Source organism: Myxine glutinosa, chromosome 5, assembly GCF_964187855.1.
Source record: "Myxine glutinosa chromosome 5, kmMyxGlut1.1, whole genome shotgun sequence".
Classification (NCBI taxonomy): domain Eukaryota; kingdom Metazoa; phylum Chordata; class Myxini; order Myxiniformes; family Myxinidae; genus Myxine; species Myxine glutinosa.
Window position 1 is genome coordinate 20793282 of NC_136265.1, and position 7667 is coordinate 20800948.

At 44.0% G+C, this 7667-nt stretch overlaps 1 long non-coding RNA gene across 1 annotated transcript; it reads right to left on the reverse strand.

The window, feature by feature from the left end:
- Positions 1–4843: 4843 nt before the first annotated feature.
- Positions 4844–7123, reverse strand: LOC144892211 (uncharacterized). The gene is made up of 3 exons (XR_013623417.1): positions 7089–7123; positions 6511–6651; positions 4844–5626 (listed from the first exon to the last, which is right to left on the reverse strand). It is a non-coding gene; the product is annotated as an uncharacterized LOC144892211 (long non-coding RNA).
- Between the last annotated feature and the right edge of the window lie 544 nt (positions 7124–7667).

Consider the following 7667-nt stretch of genomic DNA (forward strand, 5'->3'; position numbering starts at 1 on the left):
TTGAGATTTTCTCAAGTAGGTGAATTATCTCTGGCACCCTGATCAAAATTGTTTGCTCGAGTTCGTAAACTCTTAAGAGGCAACGTTAGACCACATCTTGTCATAATTCTGTGGAGAACCACAGAATGGTAAAATCATTTTTTATGTCATGTTGGATCGGGTCTTCCCAGATGATAAATGATTCTGTGCAATATCGAATAATGATTCAGAAAATCATTATTGCGTTGTGTTTTAATACACTCAAATATAGAAATAAAATGTTTTTATACTAAGTTCTATAAGCAAATTGTAGAAAAATGAGGCTTTCTTGGTAAACAAGCATTCTGAGTATTGCGCTGCAATACATGTCCCCTACCAGCAGTCTGTCGTCCGGAAAACTGTTGGGGCACACTGAACAGATGGATCTCCAAAAATATGCAAATTTATGCACGGTTCATGCTGGTTTTCAAACTTGATCTGAGTTATGCTGAGACACATGTGTGTACAAAATTTTGTGGAAATCAGCCACTATTTCGTGGTTATCGCACGGAAACCAAAGTGTGACAGACGAACTTCATTAAATATGCAAATATATGCACGGTTGAATGTGGGCACGGATGATGTGAGACCGGGTTATCCTGACCGGGTTATCCGCGGACCGTGGAAGCTAGGTTACTTCTGACGTGTGCTGTATATATACTGCTAAGAGGGCAGAGTGACAGGAATATCCTTTGTGAATGAATGAATGATCGTTGTAAGGCCATTTTTCCCTGCGAGAGCAGGGTTTAGCCTTGCAGGCCCCATGACAATCATGGTTCCCTTTTTGAGGCAATGTTTTTTGATGGCCGGATGCCCTTCCTGACGCCATTCATTCATTCATTCACATTCACGTAGTATAAAGTGAATGACTTTCACATTGTTCTTGAAGTCTCCAAGCAGAATTGGGAGAGTCTTGGCTCCGCGAGGTCTGATGCGAACAAAAGAACATATCTTCCTCATTAAGGATATTTTAATATGCATTCTTCAATCTCCCCACTCAGCGGGATATCCCTCCCACCCCAATATTTCATTCGACCAATCACATTGTATCCCTCGATCTTAGCTGCCTCCCACCCCAATATTTCATTTGACCAATCCCCACTGCCCTCATCCCTCCCACCTACACTTTGCTCAACCAATCCTACTATTCTCCTCCCCTTTTCTTCATGCGACCAATCCCATCTTCGCTCCTCCTTTTTGACTTGCTCCTCCCAATTCCAGCCAGTAGGGGAAGGCGGGGCAAGTTGAGCATAGGGGTAAGTTGAGCCACCACCTCCCAGCCAGTTATGAATGAGTCAGACTTTGTGGTGGCACCATCTATAGATGCCCCATTGCATAACTCCAAATTCTGCCATATTGTTTTCTAAATTGAAACAGAAACCAGTGTTGCAGAGGGAAAAATCCAATTTTCAGCCATAAAAGTAAAAAGGTGTAAAACAGGTAAGTTCACGTTTCTTCCATATGCAGCATCTATCTATAATTCCACTAATCTCTGTGTGATGTGTGTGTGTCGTCTGTGTGTGTGTGTGTGTGTGTGTGTGTGTGTGTGTGTCTGTGACCGCTGTTTCTCGACAACCACGGGTCCGATATACTTGCAACTTGCCAGGTATATTGCTGGGGACCCGAGGATGTGCCTTTTCAAGGTTTCATATTAATCGGACAAGTAGTTACCGAACTATGTCCAAAAAACGATTCGACCAATCAGAGAGCAGCGAGCTATCACGTGTGCCGAACGTGGCGAACAGACTCTGCCTCGGACGGCACATTTGAGAGCGTATTCATTTATTTCACGTTGGCAAACTATGTTGGCGCTATGTTGGCGTTAAACTATGTTTTAAAACTAATTAAAACTAATTTGCGATTCATCGTAACTGCGATATGCGACCTTCCGGACAGTGAAGACTGCACTTCCGGCAGCCAATCACAGAACACGTTGTTGCGTAGGCGTGGCCGATGTGAGAGCGAGCCGAGCCGAGCACGTGCGCCATTACGGTTCGTAATTCGATTTCTTCCGGAGAAAATAATAATTTCTCGATTTCTTATGCGCATTATTTCTCCCAATTCAGTCAGAGCGAAGGGCGGAAGCGAAGAGCGTTGTTTTTTTTGTTTACGGGCGTACGGGCGGGGTAGAGCGTACGGGTAGCGTTTTTTTTTTTTTTTGGCAAGGAACGGGCACCCACGTACGGGCATGCCCTAGTCTATCTATAATTCCACTAATCTCTGTGTGTATGTTTGTTTGTATGTCTGTGACCGCTGTTTCTCGACAACTACCGGTCCGATATACTTTAAAGTTGCCAGGTATATTGCTGGGGACCCGAGGATGTGCCTTTTCAAGGTTTGAAATTAATCGGACAAGTAGTTACCGAGCTATGTCCAAAAAACGATTCAACCAATCAGAGAGCAGCGAGTTATCACGTGTGCCGAACGTGGCGAACAGACTCTGCCTCGGACGGCACATTTGAGAGCGTATTCATTTATTTCACGTTGGCAAACTATGTTGCCGCTATGTTGGCGTTAAACTATGTTTTAAAACTAATTAAAACTAATTTGCGATTCTTTCGCTTTCCTGCGCGTTTGTGCACGCTATGGCGATTTCTTTACCAAACTCCGCAAGCCGTTCGCTTTGGACCAAACCATTTCATGTAAATAGAGGGGGGGGATTGTCACCGTACTCGCAAGCCGTTCGCTTTGGACCAAACCATTTCATGTAAATAGAGGGGGGGGGATTGTCACCGTACTCGCAAGCCGTTCGCTTTGGACCAAACCATTTCATGTAAATAGAGGGGGGGGATATAATTTTAGATATAGATATAGTACGGGCATGCCCTAGTCTATCTATAATTCCACTAATCTCTGTGTGTATGTTTGTTTGTATGTCTGTGACCGCTGTTTCTCGACAACTACCGGTCCGATATACTTTAAACTTGCCAGGTATATTGCTGGGGACCCGAGGATGTGCCTTTTCAAGGTTTGAAATTAATCGGACAAGTAGTTACCGAGCTATGTCCAAAAAACGATTCAACCAATCAGAGAGCAGCGAGTTATCACGTGTGCCGAACGTGGCGAACAGACTCTGCCTCGGACGGCACATTTGAGAGCGTATTCATTTATTTCACGTTGGCAAACTATGTTGCCGCTATGTTGGCGTTAAACTATGTTTTAAAACTAATTAAAACTAATTTGCGATTCTTTCGCTTTCCTGCGCGTTTGTGCACGCTATGGCGATTTCTTTACCAAACTCCGCAAGCCGTTCGCTTTGGACCAAACCATTTCATGTAAATAGAGGGGGGGGATTGTCACCGTACTCGCAAGGCGTTCGCTTTGGACCAAACCATTTCATGTAAATAGAGGGGGGGGGGGGATTGTCACCGTACTCGCAAGCCGTTCGCTTTGGACCAAACCATTTCATGTAAATAGAGGGGGGGGATATAATTTTAGATATAGATATAGTACGGGCATGCCCTAGTAGATATAATATGGATATCAGATGACAATTGTTAGTCCAGGTATGTGTCTCCATTCTTGTCATAGACTTTAATACGATGGATGCATAGAATATGTGTGTATGTGGAGACATCTCAGAAAGTTCAGACTGGGGTAAGTTGAGGCAGACCCTACGGGGCAAATCGAGCCATGGCTCAACTTGCCCCGTAGGGTCTGGCTCAACTTGCCAACTCATGTTGGTGGAGATAATAATAATGCGTATCACCATCTGATGTTCACCCATTTCCGAAAGCAACAGCAAGAAAGAAAACGAAAGCTGGTCGCAAAAAAGGCAGCACAAAGATTCTGACTGACACCCCAGTACGCCAGGGGCTTGCAGCCCTATCTGAAAATCGCAAACGGAAGCCATCAGCCAAGAAATCAAAGAGATGCTTGTTCAAAGCTAATGGGAAAAAGACATGTCCCCCAAGATCAAAAACCCCTAGTTCCAGTGAGACAGATGGTGATTCAGAAGTTGAGTATGATGACGAATCAGATGTGGACAGTGATATGGATATCATTGAAGGTGACTTTGTAGTTGTCAAATGTGCTGGCAAATCAAGATTTGTGCATTACATTGCTCGGGCTGATGTACTGAATGGAGAGGAATTTCAGTTTGAAGGTGTCTTCCTGCAGAAGGTTGCTGGAAAAGTTGGATCTGACAACCCAGTGTTTGTTCCAAACCCAAAGGATGAAGCAGGATTTGAACTGGAAGACATCGTGCGTAAGCTGCCACAGCCTAAGTGCGTTGGCAGTTCTGCCCGTTGTTCTGGACAGCTTGTGTTCAATTGTGACTTGTCAGTTTGGCAGCTTAATTGACTTGATTTCTGACATGTTTTAGTTTTAGTTCCAGATCCAAATGATGAAGCTGGCATTGATGGGCAAGATATTGTGCCTTAATTGCCACAGTCTGACTGTTGGCCTTTCTGGGTGTATTTGGGACACTTTTGTTTTATTGTGACTTAAAACTGTGGCAGCTGTTTTCAACTCAATCCAGCTGCCACATTGAATTATAACCATGAACACAAGGTACATGTAAATATTTCGTTTAGTGTTGTAACAAGTACATTAAATATTTTTCAGGCAGACCAATTTTTGTACTTCAGTTATCTTTATTTGGGGCAATGATCAACTATTTGGGATACTTTTTGTTTAATTGTGACTTGAAACTGTGACAGGTGGATTGAGTTGACTTTTCTTACCACAGTTGACAATATTGTTTTTCTATGAGAGTGACTCAATTTGTTCGTAACTGATTACTATAACCATGAACACAAGGTAATCATTTCGTTCAGTGTTGTAGAACTTTACAACATTAAATATTTTTCTGGCAAAACAATGGTTTTCTACTTTAGTTATCTTTATTTGGGGCAATGATCAACTTACCCCTATGTGGTACAACTTACCCCAGAGGTTGGATCAACTTACCCCATCAGGTGGGCAAGTTGAGCCATTTGGCCTCCGTTTTTTCAAAAGTCACAGTGACTTTCAGTGTGGGGATAGAAAGTAAGAACTAGCTACAAAATGTTTCCCAAGGATTAAATTAGAAGGCAAGATACTCATTTGTGCAAGATCATCAGTAAGTTCAGTCCTAACATTCCAAGAACAAAAACTGGCTCAACTTGCCCCGCCTTCCCCTATTGTCCAAAATATCCACAACACTATATTGGATTGAACATAAATCTACATCAGCAATAAAACACAAAATACACCAAACAATCACATCCTGGGAGGGTATGCAATCTCTGCTCTTTCTTGTTTGCTTATGCGAGAGCTGAAGGTGTTGCTCTATTTATATGGCTTTGGCCAGTGAGAGCTAATCTCCCATATCGAGGAGTTTTTTCCGAGATCCTCTTTGCATCGGTATTCGGAATCCATGAAAATTATCCTCAGAATTTTTATTAAATGATCAAAAGAATCCCCACTCCGCTGGTGCCTTTGTTTCGGGCGGTGTCTGGCAACTCTCTTCGCTTTCTGGGCGGCACATAGTCCTGAAATTTGATGAGCATTTCCTCCAGATCGTCTTGGTCTCCTTCCCCCCCCCAAGCGAGAGTTTAGTGGATTTGATGACCTCATTCGCTGTTCCACGGTCCGAGCCATCCTGCTTGACGAGGCTTCATTATACCTGCGGGCATCCCAGACAAGACAAAAAATGACGTGATTTCTTAAACGACGAAACTCCTCATGGAGATCGAGACAACAAAAGTGAAACTACAACAACAAAAGAGAGTGTGTGTGTGTGTGTGTGTGTGTGTGTGTGTGTGTGTGTGTGTGTGTGTGTGTGTGTGTGTGTGTGTGTGTGTGTGTGTATGTATATGTGTGTGTGTCTCTTCCATAACTCCAAAGCCATAAAATGTATCAGCCCAAAACTTTGCATGCATCCGAAGGGAACTCCAAGGGGGGGCATGAATGAAAATTAAGTGTTTGGGTAAATAACCAGGTTGAACAAAGTATTTGATGGTTTCCATTCACAGGGATTTGTTGTAGCTGTGTCCAATAAGCTGACTGCTGTCGTAATCGAGGCAACACCAGTCAACGAGCGTATTATGAGGTGTGCACAGGTGTGCACTGTATCAAAGGAAGAGCAACACCTGTCATCATGCAACCAGCATGCTCAATTCAGGAATGAATCCCAGTCCAACATGAACTTGCTAATAACCACCAGGTGGTTGATCAAGGTTTACAAAGCGTGTTACTCCACCAATCCATTTTGAGACTTGTCCTGGTGAAAGTCACTGGTTTTGTTCATGAAACTCGCCTCAGGTTTACTCAAAGGGACCGCCATCTGAAAGGTAACAACAGAGCACCACCCAGACACACCACCACCATAACCTGACACATCAGAGTTGCCCCGTGCTTTACCTCCTGTCATCAAAGAATGGGGGTCCCTGAAGCTTTGCTCCAGTCACATCATCTGGTGAACTGTCGGGTTCATCGTACTTTTACTTGTGTTTTACGGGAGCTGGAGTTCAAATCCTGCCACATACCTCCTTGAAAAAGGTAACCCACCTGCAGGAGGACATCCGCAGACACAGTTGGGCACCAGATATGGATGGCTGTTGGCTCACGTGGAGCTCCTCCGCCCCTTGACGGGTTTTGTTTTTAATTCTGTTGGGTGTCCATATCCATACACCCTCCGAACCAGGACACCTGGTGGGGGAGTCGGTTTAGTCGGTGACAACCTGACCATGAAACAGGTTAGCACAGGTTTACATAGTACCTGTAGCAAGTGACAGGCATGACCTACAGGTTGTTAACTTCACGGACATACACGGCAGTCGACCTGTGCTGGGTTCCTGCCCACGTGGGCATTGGCGGGAATGAATCACGTGACTAGGCAGACAAACGCGCTCTCAGGTCGGATTCGGAACGCCCAGTTCCGCTGTTCTGGCAGAAGTCTCGAATTTAATTAAACAGAATTTAATAATTTTAATTAATTCATAATAATATAAATTAATTAATAATTAAACAGAATTTAATAATAATTTAAAACGAATTTAATAATTTAATCAAATCAACAATGAATGTAAATCTCAATGGGAGTTTTCTCCACCAAGGGGAGATGGTGCCACGAGGACGAGGTTCACCATTTGGTTCAATTCTCTGGGTCGTTCCCTCGGCTCTCCCGAAGGGATCAGACAATCCTATGTCAGCTTAGACTCGGACACTGTTCTCTCAACTTCTACCGACATCAGATATGACGTCACCCGACGCCGACGGGGTTGTGTGGCCGGTGTGAGGTTCCCGAGGATTTGGATCATGTTTTCTCTTTCTGCCCTCGGCATGAGGAGCTCAGATCGCGTCGACCGCACACTGTCCGTCACGTGGGGATGACGTGGTGATCACGTGGTCAGGTCCACCCGATGTATTTCTCCGTCTAACTCAGAAGTATCCTCGATTCTGCAGATCAGTTTTAAGATTTATTAAAGGAACGGAGCAAGTAATATAATTATAAACCTCCAGTATCCATATCCGAGGTATTCAGGTGCGTGGCGTATATAGATCCTCGCGACGACTCTGAAAACACCAACAAATACTCATGCAAAAATAGAAGAAGAAGAATTTATTAAGGACAAAGAACTTCCGGTTGATCTTCTCAACCTCGGACTGGAACTTCCTGTGACGAAGGTTCACGTGGTCTGATCTAGAGTCCCTGTATATAGAGA